This window comes from Strigops habroptila, chromosome 5, assembly GCF_004027225.2.
Source record: "Strigops habroptila isolate Jane chromosome 5, bStrHab1.2.pri, whole genome shotgun sequence".
Taxonomy (NCBI): Eukaryota; Metazoa; Chordata; class Aves; order Psittaciformes; family Psittacidae; genus Strigops; species Strigops habroptila.
The window spans coordinates 69,517,462-69,544,881 of NC_044281.2; the positions used below are offsets into that span (position 1 = coordinate 69,517,462).

The window sequence follows — 27,420 nt, forward strand, 5'->3', positions numbered from 1 at the left end:
GGATCTCTTGGTCTGTGTGTGGTTCAAAAGATGATTAGCAAAGCAAAGCAACTGCAGGAAACACTCTGCCTCATTGTGGGGGAGTCTGTACATTAAAAGGTACGATACAGTTCACTCCAAAGAAAGGGAGGGCAAGTTTCTGGCAGCTGGGACAGGGCCCAGGCAGACATCTGAGCATGGCCTCGCTGCTGTTCTAAAATTAGGCTCTCATTCTTCATTACAAAACACACACCTTGCCTCTAATCCACAGCCTGCCCGCATTGGTGGAGACGCAGTTTTTACCTGTCCGCGTGACAGGCCACCCACCTGGCTAAACATGCTGTCCAAGCAACTGGATTAATGCATGTTTAATAAAATACCTGCTCTGCCTTCTTGCTGGCAAGACACTGCCCACTGCCCTGGTCCAGTCAGAGCACTCCTGCTTCCCTAAGGAGGGAGAGAGATGGGGCTTTTTGGAGTATCTTCCACTGCAGTCCCTAGAAGGAGACAGCAGCAGAGAAAGGAAGCAGGGAGAAGAAGGAGAGCAGAGCATCCCAGAGATCACCACCACCAGGAATGGCCAGAAAGCACAGTTCAAGGTGGGTGCGCTCTCAGTCCAGGACAAGCAGCCTTTAGCGCATGGTTATGGACCACGTGAGACAGTTTTGCCCACATCAGCTAAGATCTTATCCCACCAGCTCCTAAACTCTGTCCACCACAACCATCTGTTTCTAACACATCCCTAAGGGCTGTCCAGGCTCAGGATCCTGTTGTACCACAGAACTGCAACCAGCCTTTAACCTGAGGAGTTCCAAGGGCTATTGATGGCTTATGACCAGCTTGCACAGTGGAGCAGACTGCTGACTGCCAGTGACTTTCTATGGAACCAAGCCTAGGGAAGCAGTATGCTGACCTGATGTTCTTAAATGAGCCCTATAGTTTGTCTTTGGGTGATGAGCCCAGAGCGACCAGTGCCACTGAGACGGAACACCAGATGAAAAGCGACACACAACCTCAGCCAGCAAAGAAAGAAGCTGCTCCAGGCACCTTCATGGACCTGTCCGAGAGGTCCTTCATGGACCAGCCCTGAAAAGCGGCCGAGCCTCTCACCCCTCCCATTCACCCTCTGCACCCTTTCAGTGTTATTCAGGTCATGGTGCTACCAAGATAAATACTCAAATCTTCATACTCTATTTCATGTTCTCCCACGTTTCAGATGTACGATGCAAAGCTCTATGTCCCTGCTGATCCTACACCCCAGCCCCAGCTCCCTTGTGCTGGGGGAGCTCCAAATCTCCTGCCAGCCCAGTGACTCGTTTCCAACAGTCCAGGAGAGATGTCTGTAGGAGAGATGTCTGTCAACCACAGTCCACAGGCCCTGTGGCCTCCGAGGAGGGTAAGGAAGGAAAGCAAGTAGTCCTGTTACTTGACCTTGCAGGACTCCTATCTCCTCACCTGAACTGGTTCTACAGCTCAATAAAAATACCTAAAGGGGCAACAAAAACTGCAGGTGTGGGGGCTCATCAGTCAGCGTTTAATCTCATCAATGCTAGGTGTCCAGCAGTGAGGGTGTGTGAGTTAACAGAGGCTTTGCCAGCTCAACAGATTTCCTTTAAAAAATATTTTTTTGCTAACATGGGGAAAAAAAGTCATGACTTTTTTTACTGTTTTTGTTTTAAGCACACAGGATCCTTCTCTTCAACCACACCACAACATCTCCAGCATTTTCACCATATGTTACAGCAAACCAAAGATCAAGAGGAAGCTTGGGAGTAGAAGGAACATCTGTGCAGCAGAACAAGTTAAAAGATCCCACGTTTCCCCATCAGGGAGTCAGCCTGGTAAATAAATAGAGCGTAGCTTTGCAGATTGTTACCTAACTCACTTTTCTGCCAACAGAGACACGGTTTTTATTGAAAATGGGAAAATTTGTTTTCTTGGAGGTAGAGCTCCGGGTGCCTGAGGTCAGGCATGGGCAGGAGCTTCGTTCAAAGGGAAAAGAAAAAAAGAGAGGGAAGGAATCCCCACCGATCAACTTGAAGTTTTGCTGTTGCTACACTTTTAGCCAGGAAGGCAATTCTCACTTTACTACACAGTGACTAATTCAAGCTTGGAACCAATACAGTCAAATTCCCATGGTTATTCTTGGAGTTAGATTAGCTTGGCTAATACAAGCCTTTTTAACCACATCAAGAGAGTCACAACATGTATAACTTAGTGCTATTTATCTAAAGGGTGGATATCAGCAAAATAGATACAATAAACTGCAGCTGGAAGAGTTTGGCTAAACTTTCCTAGATTACGCTTTCCGCCCAGCTCTTGCCTCTGCTGAGAGGGTCTAGATGGCAGGGAGCTGGGGGAAGGCAGAGGCACTCAGAAGATCACCAATGCAACTGATGGAAACACAGCTTGTTCCAGTGCAAAGTCCCTGGGAAGCATGGAAGATTTCTCATCTTTGATATAGAAGACTCCAGAGGATGCTTGCTGCTGGCTTGTGGAATAGCTCCTGGACCAACAAGTTGGGGCTGGCACTTCTGCTGCCCCAGCAAGAGAGACAGGCTGGTTTTGGGCAGCTGTGCTGGAGGTTCTGGAGGAAACTACTGGCTCAATTTCAGGCATGATATGGGAAACCCAACAGACCTAAAAAGGATCTGAGCAAGGACATAACTGCAGCCTAGCAATTATACCCCTGCCTCTATGTGTGGCTGTTCTCATTAACACCTAAAAAAGCACTCCCAACATGGCAGTGTCCATAAAGATGAGTACTAATGGCACAGAGAACCTGTAACACAGACTGGAATGTGATGACTGCTCTTCAGCTCTGCAGCGCAGGAAACCCCTCATGATGTTAAAGCCAAACAAAGAGCAGCAGAAGCACAGGGCCTTCCTCAGCACTTCCCTGTACCCAGTTCTGTTATTTGAAGCCAGTGCAAGTTAGATCTAAAACCTAGAAAAGCAGGATTCTGTATCCTCCCACCCACAGAGAAGGATGCAAAGCAGAAGACAAGGAAGAGATAGATGCAGAGGAGGAGAAAAAACAGGAATAGGTCTGAATGAAACATCGCAAATCTCCCAGAGCTGATGGGGTATCCTAAGCCCCACTCAGCCTAGCTTAGATAAAAGGAGACATTAACTGTGGAGATAAATGGAGCAGCCAGAAATGAAGGGAGCTAAGGGCTGAACCACAGAAGCTCCTCCTGGTAGTCACAGCACTTTCCCCACATGGATGATTAACAGCCAAAGAGCAATAAACAGATTTTCAGTTTGCTTAATTAGATGTCTGCAGAGCATCTGAAAGTCAAAACACAAGACTCAGTCTGTGACAAATGCTTTTCCATTAAAAGAAATTATTATTGTTATTATTGCAAATATATATATGATAGATGAAAAAAAAAATCCTTCACTTAATGCCCCAAGTTATTCTGTTTAGACATGGGCAGTCTCCACAAGTTGTTGCTTCCATCTTTAATATGACATTGAAGTTAGGGACAAGATTTGCTAAATGAGAAAGTCATCCCATCACCTAGAGTAAAACCATCCCAGCATGAAGGGAAAGAAGGGAAGTCTGAATGCACAGTCCTGGAGGATGGAGTTAGGGCTGTAGCTGGCTTTGGGCAGGCAAGAAATCACAAGTGGGCAATGTATTTTGGCAAACCTGGGGAAGCGCATACTTGGTTCATCTGCTTACGAGCACGTGAATCCCACCATGGGAAAGCCTCCAGTTGTATGACTAGTGTGATGAGCAGAAAGAAATCCATTACCATGTCATTGTGTCACAGGGTGGGGGATCCGTTTGGAAACAGGGAGGGTATATGGAAACCGGGAAGTAAGCTTCCCGCCCATTTGGGCAGCATATCTGAAGTCAAGCTGGACAAACTCATCCCACTCCTGCTTCTGGCACAACAGATGCATGTCCACAAATAACTTACCACAAAAAACACCTCCACAGGCTTTGTCTTTTCAAACTGCTCTGGGTTTGCCAACAGCTTTTGTACGCAAGTCCTGCATGGAGTCCTGCCTTCCGCTCCAAACAACATCCTTCTTGCTTCTGTGCTGAATTCATTTAGATCTGCTATAAACCTTGTTGGTCTAGACTGTGACTTGCTTACAGTGGTCAGCAAATGATCATGCAATTAATCCCATTAAAAATCAAGGTAATTACTTGTGAGAGTTGCTGCTCATTAAAACGAGAGCAGGCTCAGAGCACTAGCCAACTCCACTCCTCACTAATTGCACATAACCATGAAATCTACTTGACTTGCAAGAATGGAATAGGAATATTTCAGTGGTATCAACTCTCACCTTTTGATATTAATGTAGGGAGTTCTGGATGCCACCTCACACATGTAAATGGGAAACAAGAGTTGTAGCCAGTGTCCTCACTTACAGCTAAGCCGTTAGTTCACAGAATCATTTAGGTTGGAAAGGACCTTTAAGATCATCCAGTCCAACCGTGAACCTGACACTGCCAAGTCCACCACTAAACCATGCCCCTAAGTGCCACATCTACACGCCTTTTAAATACCTCCAGGGATGGTGACTCCACCACCTTCCTGGGCATCTTCCTTCTCATCCCTTCTACTCCAGGTCACCTTTACCTAAGAATGTGAATATGCCATGAAGAAAGAGACGCTCCTGCACACAAGGACCATTTGGGCTCAGTAATCACAGCTGATGGCATCTGCAGTCACTTCATGAATATTCTGCTGCAAATAAGATTCAGCCCCTCTCTGCTTTGCAATGGTATCACCTGATTAAAAGTCTTAAGGAAAAATAAGCACCCCTTGAGATGCTACAAGTAGCATCTCTGAGGATGAAAAGCCAAGCATCTTCCTGACAATTATTTACTTACTACATGGCTCGATGTCCAGTTGGAAACCTGTAACGAGTGGTGTCCCTCAGGGATCGGTGTTGGGACCGGTCCTGTTCAACATCTTTGTCGGTGACATGGACAGTGGGATTGAGTGCGCCCTCAGCAAGTTTGCCGATGACACCAAGCTGTGTGGTTCGGTTGATACACTGGAGGGAAGGGATGCCATCCAGAGGGACCTTGACACGCTTGTGAGGTGGGCCGATGCCAACCTTATGAAGTTTAACCAAGCCAAGTGCAAGGTCCTACGCCTGGGTCAGGGCAACCCCTGGCACTGCTACAGGCTGGGCAGAGAAGAGATTCAGAGCAGCCTTGCAGAAAAGGACTTGGGGGTGTTGGTTGATGAGAAGCTTAACATGAGCCGGCAGTGTGCGCTTGCAGCCCAGAAAGCCAACCGTATCCTGGGCTGCATCAAAAGAAGCGTGACCAGCAGGTCGAAGGAGGTGATCCTGCCCCTCTACTCTGCTCTTGTGAGACCCCACTTGGAGTACTGCGTACAGTTCTGGTGTCCTCAACATAAAAAGGACATGGAGCTGTTGGAGCGAGTCCAGAGGAGGGCCACGAGGATGATAAGGGGGCTGGAGCACCTCCCATATGAAGACAGGCTGAGAAAGTTGGGGCTGTTCAGCCTGGAGAAGAGAAGGCTGCGTGGAGACCTCATAGCAGCCTTCCAGTATCTGAAGGGGGTCTACAAGGATGCTGGGGAGGGACTCTTCCTTAGGGACTGTAGTGGTAGGACAAGGGGTAATGGGTTCAAACTTAAACAGAGGAAGTTTAGATTAGATATAAGGAAGAAGTTCTTTACAGTGAGGGTGGTGAAGCACTGGAATGGGTTGCCCAGGGAGGTTGTGGATGCTCCATCCCTGGTGGTGTTCAAGGCCAGGTTGGACAGAGCCTTGAGCCACATGGTTTAGGGCAACGTGTCCCTGCCCATGGCAGGGGGGTTGGAACTAGATGATCTTAAGGTCCTTTCCAACCCTTACGATTCTATGATTCTATGTTACTTATTTTAGTTAGGCTTTCACAAAACAACATTGTTTACTGTTTTAGATATAAGGACTTACAGCACCTGAGACTAAGGAATCACTTCTCTTTTGCAAGAGAAGCTTTTACTGTGCTGTAAGCCAACCAATGCAGGGGACATGAACATATGAACTACTCAATGACGTGATTTGTGGCATTTGCCAGCAGGAACTTTGTTCCAAATTTGGTCTCGAGGTTTTGGAAGTCTGTGACTAAATCTAACTCCCTGAAATTAATTCACTGCAACAGTTACCTAACCTCCACCTATGCCTAACACCATAGACTCTAGTTGGAGCTTCCTGCTGAGCTGTTAGTTCCTCCTCTTCCTTCCTTTAACTTTCCCCCAGTCAGAAGAGTGAAGTTCTCCACATCTCCTAAAATAAGCAAATTAGGACACCCACATAATCTCTTATCAGTGTGCATATCTTTCTGATTCCTTTTCAAGTGGATGTAGGTTTGCCATGTGCACAGATAAAAATCAAAGCCCTGCAGGAGGTCAGCACTGCAATCATGGGAGATTTATTTTAACATACAAAGACCCTGAGGATGACTTTCATCCAAACCCTTTACTTTGCCAAACGAAGCAACATCCATCGCTGCAAAGGGACACAGGACTCTGATCTTCTGCAGAGAGAGAGAGAGAGAGGAGACCTCAGTCCCATTCTGCATTGTCTAATTTACTTGTGCCCCAGAGAAACAGTGGATGAAAATCAAACCACAACCAAGAGACTGAGAGCAGCAGATTTTGGTCAAGGAGCTCCCAGAAACCCTGAGAGTTTGCCACCTTACTCTCGGTCACTCAAGTGGTCCTAAGGCTACAACACTTCCTAGACTGAATGCCAAGAGGCATATTAGCTTCCCATTTTCCAAGTGCTCACTAGAAAATGCATTTTTCATTACAGGTGAGGCAAGCTGATAATAAAGGTACTTGGACCTGAAAGGTAAAGTACTGAAGACAGTTATGCATCAGGCACATGGTGATCTCAGCTCTGTGATCCCTTCTAATGAGGCTGATCTGAGCTCTGAGCCCCAAGGAAAGAGGGGCTACAGCCAGCTGAGTGATGGGGCAGAGGAGAGGAGACATCTGTACACGTGTGGGATTGTGTGCACACAGCTAAGAGACCAAAGAAACTGCAAGAAAAACAAAGGTGCTACCAGGGATCTGAAACGAGTGATGATGGAACTCACCCTCAGCAGGAAGGGTGCAGGGCATCTGCATATCAGAGTAGCTTCAAAGTCCCTGATGCACATAATGCAAGCTTAGATGAGAAGGGGAGGTAAGATACCAGAATAGAAGAAGGGTTATTAATTAAAACCCTGAGGAGCAGCAGCAATTTCCTTTCATTTGAAGCTGAATACCAGCTGTGCTGCTCGCTGACGTGACTGATGGTTACAGCATCATCATCATCTATATTTTGAGTTATAAATGGTGTGATCTGAAGAAAGCGAAGGGCCAGAATTGGGTTGAATTCTATCATCTGCTGGAGTTTCCTCATGGAGAAACCTCTCTGGTCCTGTCTCTGCTTTTGCATCTGCAAAATGCAAGACAAATCTCAGGAAGGTGGCATGAGATTTAATGAAAAGCTATCAAATGCTCTGAGCAGGAGTCAGAGACTGAACTCAGAGGAACAGTACTCGTCTCAAATCAGCAGGACAGAAGCAAATGGAAGAAGCATTATTGGTGGTTTTCAGAAATGCTTATCTTCCCATTTGTGGGCTTGTCCATCTGTAACATATTCCAAATCCTGGTTAACCAGAACATGCAAGGGGGTCTTTCACTTAAGGAAAATGGTTACCCACCATTTCCAGCAAATGGATCTCATGCTATTAGGTAATATATCAACATTTAAATTCCGACAGGTGAAAACAAGCAAGAGAGTGGAGAACATGACAGCCCATTTCCAGATTCATTTTCTATATGCTAGTCTAGAGAAAATCACTTCTTCAATGGTGTGATTTCAGGATGGGTTTTCTGCTAAGGTTAATCAGTGGAGCATCCATGACATAAGGGGAAGGATTTCATTAATACCATACCTGCTAAGATCACTGACAGATGGACATGCCTGACAGAGAACAAAACTGCTGCCCTTGGGGCAGGTCCCTCTGCAGGACACAGCTGTTGGAGAATTTTCTCTGGATGTGGGTTGAACTGAACTTCTTTTTATTCCTCCTCTGCTTCACCCTCTCACAGGAACAAGGAACCAGCTCACCCTCACAGACGCAATACAGCAGGATGTCTGCCTAACTCCCACCCCTTCACAACCAGCCAGAACAGAGCTGCTCCTGAGCATAATATCAATTAGCAAAAGTTCACAAAAGAACTTGGAGATCTTTGGGCGAGGGCATGAAACAGACTGAGCACGGCGCAGCCCATCTGTTAGCTGCTCACATGTATAACTGACACCTTACACAGCAGAAGGAGGTGAAACCCCATCTCTTCCTAAAGCAGTAACAAGTTCCACAATGCAGCAGGATTAGTTATATCAGGCAGCCAGTGAGACTGCCTCTCTCGTGATGTTACACGATGCCACAGCATGCAAGAGAAGTGCATTAATTCAGTCTCTGAGAAGCAGCAGCAACTGGCTTTCCTTTTATTTTGAAAGAAAAAAAAAAAAAAAAAGAATTAAAGCAAAACCCATCCGGATAACTGGCTGACATGCCTGACAATTGCAGCATTATAGGATATGTTCTGAATTAAATATAGCACGATCCGTGAGAAAGTCAAACAAAAGCAGGAAAATGCATATAAAATAAAGGGAACAGACATTTACAGCATGGTGTAATCCCCAAAGGGAAAATGCCTTTCTCAGGTCTGAAAATTTCCACCAGAAATCTTGGAAATCTTACAAATCTCTCAGCATCCAACTAAAACATCCAGAGGAGTAGAAGAGGGGGAGCAGAGGCTGGGGGTCTTTCCCCAACATGATCCATCAAAAGAGGGAATGCTGTTTCCCAGCTGAGACATTTGGTGGTTTTCATACAGAAATGCAGCTTTCTCTAAAGGCTCTGCAGAACGAGCCCGGCATTTGTGGCTAACAGACTGGCAAAACATTCAGAGGTGCTGGTTTGGGACGACAGAGGCACTTGGTGCATCTCAAGAGCTTCTCAGAAAGCCCACACTGTCCCTTCACAGAGCAGCTATTGATGCCTCCTGCCAGAAGCATTTTCTTTCCCAGAGTTAAATTAGACTGGCCTCATCCGACTTAACCACACTGGAAGATGCTTGGACAAAGGCTACTTCATACTTTTCCACCTATCCATGGTGATTATACGTCCCTTGTTACTCCAGTATCTACAGTGGATTTGCCCTGACAGCATCCCTGGGAAGCAAGGCCGTACCATAATGCCTGTTTCACAGAGGCACGGAGAGATGAATGCTGCAGTTATGTGGCACAGCAGGGTTGTGCAGAGATGTCAGAGCCACACTGATGCCATGCTCCATCAGGTCAATTAGCTTCTGAGGAAGACTTATAATTTTGAGATGGGGTGCAAGCATTATGCCTTTTTTCCATAGCTGGCATACCCAGAGCCAGCCCAGGTGTCCTAAGAGGCTCAGTGCAGGTTGCTGAGAAGAGCTGATGTCAACAGAAGAGCATCTATCCTTACCTCTTGCAACTTTTTATCCCTACAAAAATCACAAGCCTTAAAGTGTTCTTTCAGACTGCACATAAGCAGCAAGAGATCAACATGTTCTAGTGACAAACACTGCAGTAATAGTGACAATTCCCCTTGGACGCTAACAGGAGCAGGACCAAGCTCCTCCTACTGTCCTCCAGGCAGCAAACAGAGCTATATCTAAGAGTGTCAGAGGAAAGGTCCCATTTTTAAATATGATGGCAACTTTAAGAGCTTTGCTGAAAGGGAGCAAAGCACCAAGGTCACTTCCATTAACCACCATTTCCCACATCACCTGGGAATTCTAAAAAATATTTACCTTTCATCCTTCTTTAAATTTCAACCCTTTCAAGACAACAACTGAAGTACTGTGTAGCCCCAACTGAGATTTGGGTTTATCAATGCGTTACCCTCACTGAGCCACCTCAAAGGCCTCACAGTGCAAAAACCGCAAGTGCCTAAATCCTGCCAGGAGAGACTGTTTGTCAGGCAGAAGCAGCTCAGCCCAGCACAAGGATGAGTTGGTGGGAGGCTGAAGGGCTTCAAACCTTCCAGTCCTTAGGGAACCTCTCCAGCACTGCAGCTGCAAGCAAGGTGCTGGAGCATGCATCCTAAAAGCAGCACAGAGCCATTAGCAGAATGCTGCTATTAATTACATACTTGCTCTTAGCAAAAACATGCACCAAATATTAAGGTCAGCACGATTTGCAGGTTTGTTTTTGCCACAGTCTGTTCTGTCCAGTGCTGTCAGATTATCCAGTGAATAAAACTCCTGACCCGCTCTACATCACAGATTTAGGCTGGCATCTTGGAGGGGGGCTGGTTCTTCATTTAAGGGTCCCCTCATGTGCCAGCGTGAATCCTCCCGGATCCAGCCATTCCCCCTAAGCAATACTGCCAAAGGCTGGAGAATCACTTCTGTAATGCAATGACCTCTTTCTCCCTTCCTTTACTCCTCTCTCATAAAGTGTAACTGCTGATTCATTGGCGTTTCAGGCAGGGACTATCCAGCCAGCCAGATCCCACCTTTACAAACCGATTTGTTTGAACCCGTGCAAAGCCTGGCACAGAAACGCTCTGAAACCCAATTTATACATTGGATGGTCATTGATCTTGCACCCACAAAATCCATCCGTAGAAACCTCTGCTGCTCACACACTGGTGACCATGGTTTTAAATAAACCTGCTTAAAAATACACCCTTAGTTAAACTGGTAAAAATAAACTCTTAGTTAAATTGGTGGGGTTTTGTGAGTCTGCAAGACTACTCCCCTGCTTGCACTGCTAAGAGAGAGATGAGACTTCAGCTCCAAATGTAGGAAACTTAATCCCTCTGTTTTCATAATCTACATCTTCTCTACAGCATGTTAGCTCTGCATGATATATTGTCCCCTGGAAACCACGAGTAACTTCAATATTGAAAACAGAAACAATAGCTCCAAACACAATGGCACATTTTACTTCAGAAACTCCATCTGAAATGGTATCTACTCATCTCCGTAGGACATTGCTTGTAGCTCTGGAGTGATGGGGGAGAGTGACCACCCAGCTCAGTACAATGAAAAAACTGTGCCAAGCACAACATAACCACAGGTTTCAACTCCATGCTGGGAGGAGACTCCTTTGTCTTCTTTTCTCCCTCTTTCTCTACCTCCAAACCCTGAGATGTTTTGCCTGCATATCTGGTTCCAAACACATGTACCTCCTGTCTTTGGGGGGATTCAGAAAAGAGCACAGACAACAAATCCCAGTGCCCAAGCAGGCAGACGGAGCTGCATGTGTAACAGATACCTTGCTCCGGGCCCCGAGGCAGGTAAGCAAGCAAGCAGCCAGAAGGACAGGGGTTTCCAACAGTTCAGAGCCAGCTTTTATACTCCCAGCCCCAATGCGGGCCCTTGGCCTTGGGCATTGCCTGGCCCTCAGTGCCAGCATCTCCCCAAGATGCTCCTCTGGCATATTGGGATAGGAAAGGTATTCAGTGCACAGGAAGGACAGCCTCTAAGCCATGGTTGCCTGCTTGAGATTGCAAAGGAGAGAGGGAAGTATTTACGTGCTAGAATATAACAACAAAGCTAGACTGGCAACAATCTGTCCCTACCAGTGCCTATTGCAATGATACCTCAAGGACTGGTTTCTCTCTGCAGATTTATTTCTGGGTAGGGGAGACAATGTCCGTGGGTATCAGGAAAGCTGTTTTACAGAGACCTCCTGTCGCTAGCACAACCACACCACACAGGCACCTTAGCTGGACACTCAAACCCATAGTGCCTTCCAATCACCGCCCTGACACGCAGCATGGACACTGTTCTCGCTCTAATAATGAGAAGGGAGATTTGGGTAACATCTGAGTCCTTAAAGCTCATGTCCAGAGGAAGGATCCTGGGGACATGCACAGCTGTCCCAAAGGACCATGCAGATGGACCACACCATGACGCAAGAATGCACTGGAAGGAGAGACAACACGTCCTGAAGGAGAAACCCAACCCAGCCCCCTAAGAAGGGAGGCTGGGACTGAAACCTTGTTTTTGTAAGCACAAGTCTGCCTGAGGAGCTTTGCTAATTTAATTGAGAATGAAAGCAAACCCTGGGAAAGTAGATGGGTTTGGACGGCGGCCACGGCGGCTGTGCGTGTGCTGCTCGGAGCAGGGTGGGCACAGCGAGTGTTTACGGGGCCTCCACGTTACGCTCTGCACACTCGTGCGGTACTCCAGGGTTTTCATTCAGATAATAATCATCCATCCCCGGACGCGCCGCTCGTCAACCAGATGGTATTCTGTGTATTATACCAACTAATCACATGTAATGTTTGGCAGGGTATTAAAAGCATCGATGGAGGTCTTTGACAAGGGTGGGGGGTTTTTTGGTCTTTTTCAATCTCAGTAGCTTTTAAGTGGCGCAGGCACATTGTCAAGAAATGCTGTCGGGGCTGTGACTTTTCCAAACTTGCAGATGATAAAACTGCTACAAGTTGTGAAGGACAAACAGCACATGGAGACAGGCGCCTGCATCCAGGAGGAAAGGGACTCCTTCCAGCTCCATCCTCCCATCAGGAGGTTTCCAGTCTGCATCCCTGCCTGGTGGCATTTGCGAGTTCTGACAGTGGGACTGTGTCAGCGGGACCAGGCACAGGATATAACTGGTATGCTGCTGCCTGCCACAGGGATCATGGCACTGCCTTTAAAGCCAGAGCTGTTGTGTCTGTGCAGGAGATGCCTCCCCTATCCCCATCAGGACAACGGCTTCCTGAGCTTTAAGGCACATGGGCTGCGCACCACCACCCCTTGCTTCATAGGCAGCTGCCTACAGGTCCACTTTGCCAGCAAGCATCCATGCCTGCTCTCGTCTGGCCGATACTCTTCCAATGACACGAGGAGAGGTGTTTCACCAGAGACAGCTCATACATCACTAGGCACATACTCTCTCATAAAACGAAAACACAATTTTTCTCCAGCCTGCCTGGCCACGCATTCAATCCACTGTGGCTAGGTGAAGCAGACACACGGATTATATGATTCAGGCATGCTTGGGTGATGCAAGGAAAAGGAGAGCAAACTGCAAACTGCAGAGATTAGGCAGCCCCAAAAACTCACCCCATCAGCAGCTCCTTCCCAAACATTTCTGAGGGGCTTTCTGAGAAGAAGAAGGTGACCTACAAGCTGCTTTTGTGGCCAGGCTGATGTCTATCCAGGACAAGATCAGCAAGGATGCAGATTTCTATGCTTCTCCATGTCTTGTGACCAGCTTTAGAAGCAGGATGGGGCAGACAGGCAGGCCAAACAAGCATGACAGTCATCTTGCATTGACCCTGCTGGACACTGTGTAGGTTTCAAGGCTATTTCTCACCCTCCCTGTGAGTTTGCACATGTCTATTCTGTTGTCCTCCCCATCACACAAAGCCACAACAAAGACACATCAGAGGGATGCCCTGAATGTGGAAACATCTTTGCAGATGTGTTGAAAGCCCAAGACTAACCAACGAGCTGCAGGTACCACACAGCTCTCTTCTGCCCTAGCCTCTGGCTCAGGCAGAGAATTAACATTTCAGACCCATTTCCCCCAAAACAATTACTTGATGATGCTTTGTCACAGAAAGCATCCAGGAACATGGTAACTTGAATCAAAGAGATTAAGGCCACATCCAGACCCTGTAATTCCCTTGCAAGCAGCAGCCAAGCTGTCTGATGGCACTGCAGTACCTAGACCTGGCGGCTAGCTTTGTGAGCCCTCATGATCCTGGTGTGCTCCGTAGGGTTATTTATGTGATTAGCCTTTAGCACCTCAGCATTATGACTGTAAGGGATCAGGGTACAGCTTTCTCTAGCGAATTCCCACTTCAGCCATCTGCAGAACTTAGCCCTAAAACTTCAATTTTTAAGAAAAAGGATCCCAGGAAAGAAGTGAAGTAGGAAGGAGGTAGAATGAGGAATGACACATCAGTTGCCTTCTACGAGGTCACAAGCAACTTCTAAACTTAAGTTCCACATACATACACTGCTGAGGGTATGACAGGCTATTTCAGAGCACAGAGCAGCCCATTTTCCATCACAAAGGAAGACTCTAGCCTCATGGAAACACAGCTACTGCTAACCTCCCTTCTTCAGCAAACAGGGACAGGGAAGGCAGCAACTAACACACCTGTGGCCACCAAGCATGAGAGCACAGTGAGCTGCTCTGCCAGCAACCCAGATGCAAAGTTATCTTGCTTAATTAGGGCTTCCTTTGGGGGGAAACCTTGGCTCAAGTAACTGAACAAATAAATTACACTACCAGACACACACGCATACGCACAAATAACCTATTTTCCACAGCCAGGTGCAGACAATTGTTTCTAGCCCTTCATCTGGGGCTGGTGCACATCTCTCCATGAGGTCAGATGCAGGAGAACATCATACTAGAGCCAGGAACAGAGGAAAACCTGGGAGCAGCTTAAGAAAAACAGAACTCAGAAGACATTTTCCCTGCTCCAACAGGTGCAGAGATGTGATTATATGTGCTTCGACACTGGCTTTCAACACGGCCTGAGCGTCACACCGCACATCTAATATGGTTAAGGGGGCTTTGAAATCTCGCCCCTGCTTTGAACCTTGCAGATTAGTATCAGCATGGAGAAGGATTTGAAGCTGAAGAAGATGCTCATGTTTCGAAAGCAAGCACCAGCAGGTGAAGGGGCAAGCAAAGGGGATGTTCTCCATTACAGGCACGAAGAGCAGCCTGAGCCAGCAATCCCCTTGCCTGGATGCGGGACCAAACAGCATTAAACAGTGCAAATACAACAGAGGCTTGGAAACAAAACCAAATTTCCCTTCTTAGCCATACCAAGGCATGCAACAAGGCAAACCACCAGACACCTTCACTTGCCTTTCTGTTAAAACCAAGCTGAAGAATATGATTCAAACATCAATGCTTCCCATGACAGACGGGTTGACACTGTAATAGTATCTCATCTACTTAAAAGCATCTCTCAAATGTCAAAGGTGGAAAAGGAACTCCAAACTTTATATCCTGAATCTGAATGTGTCCCTCGAGGTATTGCTTCCAGATTTGATCACAGTGGCTATTACAGTGTCAGTGACAGCAGTGAGCACACAAGGATTGCATAGGCAATGAATAACTACAAACTGGCTTATATTCTTTACTGAAAGGGTGGTCAAACACTTGAAGAGGCTTCCCAGAGAGGTAGTCAAGTGTTTAAGAGGCATGTGGACAATGCCATTAATAACATACTTTAACTTTTGGTCAGCCCTGAAGTAGTCAGGCAGTTGGACTAGATGATCATTGTAGGTCCCTTCCAACTGCAATACTTTATTCTAATGCTGAAGGCCTGTAGGATGGGCATAAAGCACAAATTTCGATATTTCTGGTGTTCAAGATTATGACAATCTCACAAGATGAGAATTTCTGTCCTTGGACCAAAACCCAATTCCCAGGACTGAATTTAAAACTCCGCATGAGCACAAAACAGTCTGAGTTCTCAACATGACCCAAGACACCACTTCATCTGGGTACCTGACAGGCATGGATGAATTTATCCTCTTAAAATCCATGGGAGATGAAAGCTTTTGCAGAACAGGGAATCCAGAGCCCAAATCTCTAAACCCCAGCTTTTCTGCTTTAGCCAGGGCAGGATGAAAATAAACTCACTGTGTTATTCCTTGCAGCCCTTACAGTGCTTTAACTATTCTAAGAAAAGAAGACAGAAGGCCAATACACCTTATGTGTCTTTAGACCATGAATTACAGTTTGTGCCAGATGCAGGAGGACAAGAGATCGCTGCTAAACTTGCCACCCCCATGGAGAAAAACAGCCCTTAGCGCTGGTGGGCTGGAGCACATGGAAGCTGTGACTGTAACCTTTCCTGCATGAAGCTCAGGCTGCTGCTCATCTCCCGGGGCAGGGGCACAGTCAGTATCCAGCACAAGCGGCTGCATCCTGAAGTCTCATCCCAGTTGTTCCCATCTCCCTTTCCCGCATCAGTAAAATGCTGCTAGCAATGTAATGTTTTTATCTCAACAGAGAGGTCTCAAGCTTAACTAATCCTGGTGAACAAAGGGATTATTCCTTTTGATTTAATATTCATCAGGACTTGCAGCTTTTCCACGCTTTTTCCAGTCCTTAACACCAGAGAGACCTACCCCTGCTCTGATCTGGTATGTGCTTCTGAAACACAAATAAATTAACAGGTCACCATGAGGGAAGGAAAGAATTAGTTTTCCATTCTAAAGAGTTACTTACTTCAGAGCCTGATGTATCTGAAATAAAATTTTAAACATATATGTGTAAAGGGCTCTCTTTTATAGGGGGACTTCGGTATGATGTGGAAAATTCACAGCTCCTAACATCAAGCCATGGGTGGAGGGAGTCTGGAGTATGAATTAAAAATAATGTGGTTGTTTGCAGAAATTAGTGGCACCGATTTAAATCCACACTCCCCTCCCTCCTCAAATAATCACCCTGTGAACGGAGGTGGTTTATGGAGCCCTCTGGAAAATGTTCCTCATGGCCTCCATTCCAAACCCAAAATAAAATACATTACATCGCAGCAAATACTTCATCAGGGTGCTGCTCTCTTCCCCCAGCCCACGCCTCCCATTTGTTGCTCATTAAATGAAACAGCAGGTGCTCAGACCACAAGCACAGCAGGGCTGCAGTGAGTGCAGTGATTAAACCCCCCTGGAATGTCTTCTTGGAGAGCTACATCTTTCCAGGGACCGGACTCGAAGAGGAAAGATGAGATTAGAGGCAAGGGCTGGGTCAGTCTTTGGCTGCGAGCTCCATGAGGAGCTTTCGAAGGATGGGTCACTAGGAACACCAGGTTTCTGGGTAAGATGCTGGCTCCTCTCTGCTTTGCCAAGCCACCTTCCTGGCATCCTTGCTACAGGGTTTGTGCGACATAGCATGCTTTGCCTCTCAGCATCTCTGCTCTCACCCAGTTGAGACCCATCATGGGGTGGCCAATCTCGTCTCCCAGGTAACAAGTGATAGGACAAGAGGAAACAGCCTCAAGCTGCGCCAGAGGAGGTTTAGGCTGGATATTAGGAAAAATTTCTTCACAGAGAGGGTGATCAGGCATTGGAACAGGCTGCCCAGGGCAGTGGTGGAATAACCATCCCTGGAAGTGTTCAAAAACTGGGTAATTGAGGCCCTCAGTGACATGGTTTAGTGGTTGTCTTGGCAGTCCTGGGGCAATGGTTGGACTTGATGATCTTAAAGGTCTTTTCTAACCTACTTGATTCTATGATTCTATGGCAACATAGAGCAACCTCCGTTACACCACGGCATGTGTGGGCACCTCAGATCTTCAGGCAGTGATTAGCAACGCAGTCCCTGAGGCAGGAGCCATGCCAGCCTAACCCTGGGCAAGGCCAGGGAATGGATGCACAACGAGCCAGCGTCAGAGCTCGCAGGGAAGGTTATCAGCCGTGTCTGAACACATGACGCATCAGGCCACACTTAGATGTTCCCAGTTGCCACCCAGTGCAAATGGGTGCAAGCCTGGAGAATGATTTTGTAACAGCAGCTCACTCTTTGGAATGGAGCCTTACACCACAACTCCTGGTACACCCATTTACCTGCTTGCCTCCATCCATGCTGCCATTCCATCCACAGGTATTGGGGGGACACAGCATGGACTGAACCCACCCCACTTCCTTCATATGAAAGAGAATGACCCTTGCTGCCACCACCGCCATCACCAAGGCTCACCTCCTGACACCAGAAATCAAGCAAACCAAAAGGCAAATGCTACTCTGTTGTTGATAGGGGATAGGGAATGCTGTAGGAAATGGATGGGCACAGGGCAAGGGACACTTACAGGCAGTCAGAGCTAAGCACTCATCAAACCAGCTCTAGGACCTCCTTGTTTCACCCTGGTGAAGTCTTTTCCCTCCTTGCTGTGCACCCCATTGACTCCTCAAGGCTCCCCCCCTTCCCAGCATGCCAGCCTCACTATAGTGACTTCCCATTGAGACAAGTTGGGATGACTTTAATCACCAAAGGGCACCAGTGAGTACTAATGCAAGGGGACCCTAAACTAGTTACAAACTGGGATAACATGGTACAAGCCCAGAAATAAACTCCTCAACCCTTCTGCACATTGCACTCCTAGCAGCAAAAGTCCATGGGACCAGGACATACTCCCAAGAAAGAAAAGCACTATTTATATTTCTGCTGAGCAGTTCACTTCTCTTTGGTCACTCTGAAACATCTGCTGATGTTTCACTTCTTCACCAAACCCCATTAGAAATGACTGGGGGCTCAGGGGAAGGAGAGGGAACGTGGTCATTAAGGTCTGGCTTAGCCACTGTAATACAACTAACATTTGGCTCTGTTAAAAAAACTCCCAGCTGAAGATTTCAAAGCATTTTACAAACATTAATGAATAAACTTTCTCCAGAAGGGCTGATTATAGCCCCCATTTCATGGGTGGATATTTCCAGATAATCTTCCTGCCACACCAGCAGCTCCCCACTTCTTGTTCCACACCACAGACTCCCAGCTCCTCATTACACAAAAAACATCTCTGCAGTAAGGCGATGAAATATATTTTGACCTAAGAGTGGAACAGGATTTGACATGAGGTTTCTTAACAGCAACCGGCAGGAACTTCCAGCCCTGCAGCCCACAGCACACCCCTGCTCAGCTGCATAATCCAGGGCTGTCCCACATCCAGAACGGACCTGAAACTTTGCAGGGCTTCTCTCCACCCTGGAAACACTTTTCCCTTTGCCTAAGAATAGCCAGAGACCACCTTCATGGAGTGCACCACCCCTGACTGCTCCGTCTGCCATATTCCCAGATCCCAACAGCAAAAAAATCTCTGTCACCTCCTAACACATCAAACACTAAATCCTACCCTTACGTGCAAGCAAGATGTGTCAGAGACCAGCACCCTGTAACCCTCAGCACAGTAGCACAACAAGCATGGCAGATGGCTACAGAGGTTTTTGCAAAGCTGCACAAACAGCCACCAACACGCCAAAAACTACAAGACAACCTGGACTTGGTTACAAGTATGTAGGTGTTCACCATGTGCCATCCCACAACATACATTCTTCACCAGGAAGACACACACACTATTTTTTTTCAAGTAGCAGCAGCACGTCACCGTAAGGACCAGGACAAGCCTGGACTTAGATTTTAAAGCGCCCCAGACCACAGAGAGGCCAGAACATCCCAACTTACTGGGCTGTAAAAAGCCAGAGATTAGCCAGATAAAAACGAACAGCTGTGAAATAAGATGAGGTAGACAAGATATACTCCCTGTAAGACAAAATTTCAATCATTAAACTCACCTTAGTCCTTCAAAAGAATTTTTTCCTTGTTATTTTACTTGGTCCTTTTCTGGTTTGCTAATTCCCTTCTGTTTGGCACGTTCCTCTCTCTCACACAGTGTTTTCGTGACTATCCTTCACCTCTCTCAAAACACCTGGCTGAAGGCAGCAGCTCAGCAAGTCCCACTGGTTTTCTTAACACACCCTTAAAAACCCAAATGCATCAAGACCCAGGTGCACGGCTCCCACGTTAACTCAGTTCACAACACCACCTCTAAATTGATTAGGATCTGCCCTTGACTGCACCTGGTGAATCAGAGACATCTCTGCATCCACACTGATGCTTCGTGATCGGCTTTGATAGAGAGCTCTGTTTGCACTGTAAGTTTACAGAACTTATCTTAAACACAGAGGGATGCTTTTCTGGGCCTCCGCTGAGTCCTTTCTGAGCTCATTCACAGCTTCTGCCCATCAAGAATTTGTCAGCAACTTGCTCCACTCCAAAGCATGAACCTCCTTGACTGGACTGCAACTCCCTGCGCTGCTGGCTTTGTATCCCCACAAGGTTCCAGCTGCACTTGAATGAGTCGCATGTCCAAGGACCTGCTTGCACCATTAGGGACAGCTGGAGCTCCAGGCCTGGATAGTAGACCCACTGCTACGTACCTGTGGCTCCTACTCCGAGTGAAGCTCTTGGGGTTAGGACCTGGGAACACTGTGGGTCAGAAACACACTCATGGCATGCTCCCAGCACACTCTCCTCTCACACACATACCAAGGGACCATCAACCCTGCAACACTTCTGGGCACAGGCAGGGAAGAGCAAATGCTAACTTCTACCATGGAGAGGCTAACAAATGCTTCCCCAATTAAATGGGGAAGCTTCAGAAAGCTATGGTTACAAGCATTTGTAGAGGTAAATGCTCCGTGAAGAGTATGGGTTACCAGCTAGGGCAGTGCCAAAGGATCTTACATGTTGTAAGAGTTCAAGTCCTTCCTTTCCTACACAGATCCTATACACCAGATCTCTCCTTTTAAATGAAAAGCAAAAGGCAGAGAGCAAAGCCCCCAGTCTGGCAGGGTGTTGTTCAAACAAGGCACCCAGGAATGACTGTGCATGAAGCTGTGCTTCCCCAGAGCATCAGTATTGCTTTCTGCATGACTTCACCACTCATCTGCTCAGCAGCGTGGCTCCTCTGTGGGTTTTGCTGCCCTGACCACTCCACTGGAGAGTCATTGATGCTTCCCCTGAAGGAGGGAAAGGGGAAATTGCAAAAGACAGTCCTGCAGTGGGAATACTTGTGTTTGCACGAGACATGAAGCTGCCCTGACTGCAGAAAAGGAGAAGCATGCCGTGACTCTGGGCAAGCAGGAAGGGAGTAGGACAGAAAACAAACTCCTATCTTTACGTATGCTGCTTCTGCAGAGGTCAATTATTCAGGTGCGATGGGGAAGAAACAAATAGCACCCAATGCTGACAAATCAGGCTGGGGAGAGCCTGATCAGGAGCCTTTCCTATGGCAGGCAGGACTACACACAGTCCACAATGGAAGAGACGCCAGCTGATGGTTTTGTGTGTCCTGTAAGCCAGCCCTGGTGTAACAGGACCAAGTGCTTGGCTCGTTCCAAACACAGCCTTCCCACATCTGAGCCTGTAGGAGCAGAAAGCTGGGAGGGGTGAGGTGGCAGGGAAAGGAGCCCTGACAGGGCCCTGCATAACCTTTCCATTATGGCTGGGCAATTTTCTATTTGCACTCAAATGCAATAATGTAAATAAACTCCCCGTAACCCTTGCAGGGCTATTTAGGACGTTTGCAAAAACAACTAGCTCCTCTCATCGTGAGCCAAGGGATGCGAGCACAACAGGCACTTCTCATCTCAGTCTCCGCACACTTAATGAAAGTGAAGGATTGTATTCCCGGCACAAAAGTGGAATTGTGTTTCGGGGCTGGGGGTGTGAACTCCGTGCGATTTTCCGGCAGTATAAATAATTGAAAGCTGACTACGATTAGGGGAGAGCAGCGAAACGGTGGAGGGGGTGGAACTGTCGTGACTGAACTTTTGGAGCTTGAGTGCTTTGGGGAAGAAAGGCCACGAAACAATCCTGCCGAGGAATGTGATTTTCACACAGATATTCCAGAAGAAAATAAAAAGGCTGATCTTGATCTCTGGTGAAAGAGGAAATACGCCAATAAAGCGGCACTTGGAGAATTCACTGCCTGTGCGAGAGCAGCCCCAGAGCTGTAGCTTTGGCTGGGGCCAGTCCCACAGTACAACTGCTCTCCTGTGTTTTATTGTTCAAGCAAACAAAACCTGGAACAAGGTTAACAAACAAGTGGGCTCCTCCCAAGGCTGAGCTTTAAATCCTGCTAAGGAGACCTAATGGGCTATGACAAGACCTTCCAACACCAGAATAATAGAGATGGAGGAGGGATAACGCAGGAGGTATAATATGTTGCGCCTTGATATGCTCTGCTGAAGGAAGACTTTCAGCCCAGTTTTACCATGATTCTGCATAATCCTTTGTATGAGATACCATTTAACCTCAAAACCAACAGGCCTGGACCTAATGCCAAAATTTTCCATCATGGTTCAGAATTTTTGGCAATTTCAAGCATGCAGATTTCCATTGCCACCACATCCTTCGAGGGACTCATGTTCCTGATGTGTTTGATCTTTAACATAAAAACGAGCCCACAGCTATGAAAACAGGTCTGAATCCTCCTCATCTGATGTGAAGTAAGTCAGCTCGGTTCATTTGGGAGAACTTGTTGCTTTTCCTCTCTGTGGCTGTATCCAGCAGAGCCCTTCTCACATCGCAGAGGGCTGTGGTGGACAGCCTCCGGGTCAGTGATAGGCATGAGATGTAGGTACTGAAAACAAGGACAACTTAAACAAACCAAACCTCTAGAAAGTAAGGGGATAAGTCACAGTAAATAAACCTTTGACCAATTCCACTGCTTGCTGTGCTTGCTAGAGACTCCTAAGTGGAGTTTGATACTCTTAAAGGATCTTTGCAGGTAGCAAGCTTGTGTAGTTCATGTGTTGGATGCAGAGTATCCGATACTACAATATTATCTAACCTTCCTGTTCCACAGAGGAGTGGTTTTAATCCTTTAAAAATCAGGTTCCTCCTGATTCCAGACTCTGTGAATTCATCACTGAGAAATCTGCTATCTATCACAGGTCTGCAGCACTCCCTTGAGATTCTTGGGTTGGACAAACCCACCCAAGTTAAACTCTTTCTAGATAATTCATAAAAAATGCATGCATGCAAAAAGCAGGTAAAACAATTTGTTTATAGCTTCCAAGTAATATCCACAGAGAATTTTTCAGTCGAAAAATACTATCCATGAATATGGAATATGGAAGACGCCTCCTAAGAAGGTGGAGGAATAGCAGTAGAAGACCATGTACAGTTAAAAAGATGCAATAAAGAAGTCAACAACCTCTTTGTGTCTTTGTGGTGCTTCCAAAAAACCCCAAAACAAAACAAAACCCCGCTCATTTGTCTAACCAGGTATACAGCCCATAGCTTAATTAAACTTTGTTTTACTTCTAGGATGAAGAGCCTGCCTAAAGAAGCGCTATAAATTCAATGCTAACAGAGACCTACCAGTGTTGAACTTGCTCAGGGGCTGCAAAAGGCAAGGAAGTCAGCAGAGACAGCCAATTCCCTTCAGCAATCACAGCAGGTCATTAATTGTGCAGCCCCTTTAGAGCAGCTCAGATTGTTGCAGCACAGCACATGAGATCACGAGGATGGAGGGGAAAACTCATCTTTAGAGCAGCCTACCACCTAATGCCGTGCTCCTTTAAGACCTTAGAAGTGAATTAGCATTTAACCTGAGTCAGATTAGGTGAAAGCTTCTTGACAGTGTGATGAAACACTTCAGTACTACTGATTCCACACACAGGACATGAACACAAGGGAAATAAGGACTTGTTGACATCCAGGAGAATATCAGCATTGTACAGAACAATGTCTCTGTGGTGCAATGGCAACAGATAGCATTCATCACAGTCACTGATGCCATGGCAGGGTCCATGACCCTGGTTTGGTGCAGCAAAGGAATAGAGGAGGACACAATCCTCAAAGATGCAGCTTCCAGAGATACCTGTTCACAGTAGAGTCAGGACAACCACCCATCCAGAGCCCCAAAACCTCACTGCAACCTCATCTACACCATGGCAGGAGACTGGAACTAGATGATCTTTAAGGTCTCTTCCAACTTCAACAGCACCCACGCACAGAAGTACGAAGGGGAGGGCTTCCAAAGGCTGGGTCACTTTCTCAACTGCAGGTTATTTGCCGCGTTCATTGAATGTGGCCTCTATTGTAGCTTGGCAGGCACTTTGCAACTTCCCCATCACAGCCCTCATCTTTGTCTGACGTGTAAAGTCTCTTTAGAAACAAATACTGGAAGCTGAACAAATTGTTTTGCCAAGCAAACATTTAAATAATGATGGAAATAAGAATTATAAACAATTCCATTTATTCATTGAAGACAAAGATACTCCCCTAAGCCAGCTGGTATCCTAAGGCACTAACTGAGGCCTAGAAGGACAAATAGTATTCAAATAGCCTTTAAATCAGCTGAGAAAACTATTCCCAGCTCAATAACCATATCAGTTATTCATTATTTTTCCCAGGGGCATCTCAGTTCCCCCAGCAAGCCCTGTTACTGGCAAGCTTGCTGCTGGGCTGTTTTTCTGAGGGCAGGCATAGAGGATCCTGCATGCCAAGTCCTGCAAGCACAGGGAGCTCCAGCACAGCTGGAGACATGGGAGGCATGGTCAGCCCTCACAGCTTGCTCAGGGCTCCTCCTGGAAACCTCTTTTCCTGCATCACCTGCAAGCCTTGCCACTGTGGCCTCTCTGCGCTGTCCAGGATAGCGGCAGTAGACAAGTGGCCCGTGTTTACTCAGTAGAAAGGACGTGCCATTTCTCCCCAAGGACCTGGCGCTGACCTTTGGGAACAGACATGTTGACAGAGCCACATTCAGATTTCCTCTGAATTTTCCCAGGCTTGTTTCAGTTTCAATCTTGCTCTTAAGGAAGCTGTTTTCAAACCAAACCCTACATCCCAATAGGGATGGAGTAACTTCAACCCCACAGTCCTGTGACTATCAGGGATTGCCCTGAAGCCAAGCCCTGAGGCTGAACCTCACAGGTCAGACAGAGAGCCAGGGCCCTGGTTTGGAGAAGGATTTCACAGCAGCTGTCAATGTCCACAGCAGGGCCAGGATGCTGAGGCTCAGCATCACATGCTGAGGGAATGGGAGAAGGAGAAATCTGGTCTTTGCAACCCAGACCATCCTGGCCAAGGCCAGCACAGCCCAGACCAGAGGGAAGAACATGCTTTGACTGCAGACCAGATCCCCTGCTGTCAACACAGCCCAGCAGGAGCAACGCCAGTAAGTAAAATCTTCCCTTTCTCCCTTTTGCCTTACGTTTCACTATGCACTTGCACCACAGTTTGACGCAACAACCCTCAGCTGTGCTGTTCCTCTCTACCTCCTCCTCTGCCCTATTAAACCACACCTTCTCCTCCAGCTTTCCTGCCTGTTTCCATATGCACCTTCATGTAGCCCAACAGAAACACTCCCTGAGCCCATCAGAGGCTGGGAATCTTTTAACACAAACCTCCCATGCTGCAAGAGGGGCAAGCTGCATCACGCCTGGAGACACATCAACAGCCCTCCTTCCCTTAGCACAGTGCCAGGAGCTACACGTGGAGCAGCACCTATGGAAGAGAGCATCACACATTGCAGAGTGACCCCACTGCTGTGAATGGCTGAGGAGACCAGGCAGTGACCCTACTCATCTGGCTAAAAAGGCCTAGCAGGTTGAGGGTTAGGGGTTACCATTTGCAAACATTTGCACACTTGCCCTGTTGCATTCTTACCTAACTCTTCACCACTGATAAATGTAGCACATGCTTGAGCTTGTCTATTCACTGATCCTGCAGAGCTAAAAGCATGGACCTTACAACACGAAATAACACAGGTCCTACAAAAACAGTCATTACTGAGTCAGAGTGCACTGGACTACCAGGCTTAGGACTACAGTCTCCACTTGGACAATTAACCCAAATTAACTAATGGAGTGAATATACACAAGTCAGAGAATCATAGAATGGTTTGGGTTGTAAAGGATCTTAAGATCATCTAGTTCCAACTCCCTTCCATGGGCAGGGGCACCTTCCAGTAGACCAGGTTGCTCGAAGCCCCTCCAACCTGGCCTTGAACACTGCCAGGGATGAAGCTTTCACAACTTCCTTGGGCAACCTGTGCCAGTGCCTCACTACCCTCACCGTAAAGAATTTCCTCCTTATATTTAACCTAAACTCTCCCTGTTTAAGGGGACCCATTACCTCTTGTTCTATCACTACAGTCCCTAAGAATCACACCAGTCCACCAGAACCACATCAGACACGTACCCTGCAAGCACCCTGCGCTGATTCCCCCTTTGCTCTGCCCCAGAAAGCCTGCACTCTGAAGCCACCAGGTCCTGTTTTAAATCATAGCAACCCAGCAAAATACAGGGTGCTCGGGCATAGGGCACAGTCACAACCACCTAACTGCAAATGAGAGTGGACCTTGCAACACTTGATATAGCTTTGGGTTAACAGAGAAGGGATGTCTGTACAAAGGAGTATGTAATGGAAGAATGATCAATAGCAGCAGCGTTCAGATGAACTCCAGTCTGAGCAAGAAAAGCAGTGATACAGACTGCAGTTACTGTTCTTTATAGAACCATCTTTGTTTAATATCCTCTTCAATGCTCAGTTACTCCATTACAGCACTATAAACAATCAGGATGACCCTAGCAATAACAAATGAAGCTCTTGATGTTTTATCGTCAGCCTGAAAACAACTTACATCTCTTTCCACTCCCTAATAAAATTCTTGATATTCTTTATTTTTAATGTTCTAATTGGCTGCTAGTGAGTTCCTCTTTCTGTCCCACTTTGAAGAAAACCTGCTTAGATCAGCAGACCACAGCAGGCAGATAATTTTTTGCTAACCAATACACAGCAAATGCTTGAACAGAGCATTGTTTATTTGCCTTTTCAAAGTTGTGACATTTAAGATGTCTCCTTGCAGCCAAAATGTCTGTGTGGGTCATTGTGCAGAGAGACGGCGATCTGCCTACCTAACATTCCTGCCACTGCTCCAGCGGGGACATCGTTTGCCTCTCATGCAGCCAGAAACACAACGTGGGATTATGGCATGCCACTACAGCCAGCTGCTGTGTTTTGCCTTGAAGAAAGCTGTATTTTGCTGTTGTGAGAAAGGATCCTCCCACAGCTCCACACACAGAGACCCAGCCATGCTCATAGGAGTGATGGAGGGGCTGGTATCTGAACATAGGGATTTGGTCCCTCTGCCAAGGCTCTGGTCCTATTCAAACTCTGACTCCAGGCACCAAATAACACAGGCATGAAATTGGACCAGAACATTTGGAGTTGCTGCATAAAATGCAGAAGATGAGCCACTGGTGATTCAAACTAAGACACCAGGCACTGACCCTTTGCTGGGGAGAGGGCTTCTCAGCAGAGAGAAGCAGCAACTAGCTGGGCTTGTAATATCTGTAAAGGCCCAAGTGAGCTTGTGCAAGCTGAGCAAGTGGAAGGGTGATATGTGGAGTGGGGAAAGAGACACCTTTCACACTTGCCAGCTACAAACTTTGTTGTTGCTCTCTAGCCCAGCACAGCCACTGGGAGGGTGAGCTGGCTGCATCCCCACACTTCTCCACCTTATGTACAGGCTCAACTGTGAATCCCCATCCTGCTAACAGCCTCCAAAAGCACTTTTCAGAAAGAAAAATATGGGCCTTCCATCTGTAGGTGCCTTTTACTGAAGAGTGGAAACACCAGGAGTTATCCCTGCTATCCCAACGTGTCCTTTCTCAGCTCCTTTGGGGAGAATAGGAGCATTGCTGAACCGCCAGCTCAGGACAAGATTCTGCTACCACCATAGCAAAACCATCAGTGATGATGGGAGACCTCAAATGGCATCCAGGGAATGTGCCTCAGTGAGCCACCAGCCTGTTGTGAGGGTCAGCACTACCTACAGATGATGTTCACATTGCTCTCCCAGTGATGGGCACCTCACACTCCCCCGTTCTGCACTGTGGGCAAGCGCATGAGAAAGCAGCA

The 27,420-nt window shown here is 47.1% G+C and overlaps 1 protein-coding gene across 3 annotated transcripts in view; it reads right to left on the bottom strand.

Moving 5' to 3' along the window:
* SH3PXD2A (SH3 and PX domains 2A) overlaps positions 1-27,420 on the bottom strand; it is a 265,696-nt gene that overhangs the window by 191,423 nt on the left and 46,853 nt on the right. The gene's annotated exons all lie outside the window — the stretch shown is intronic.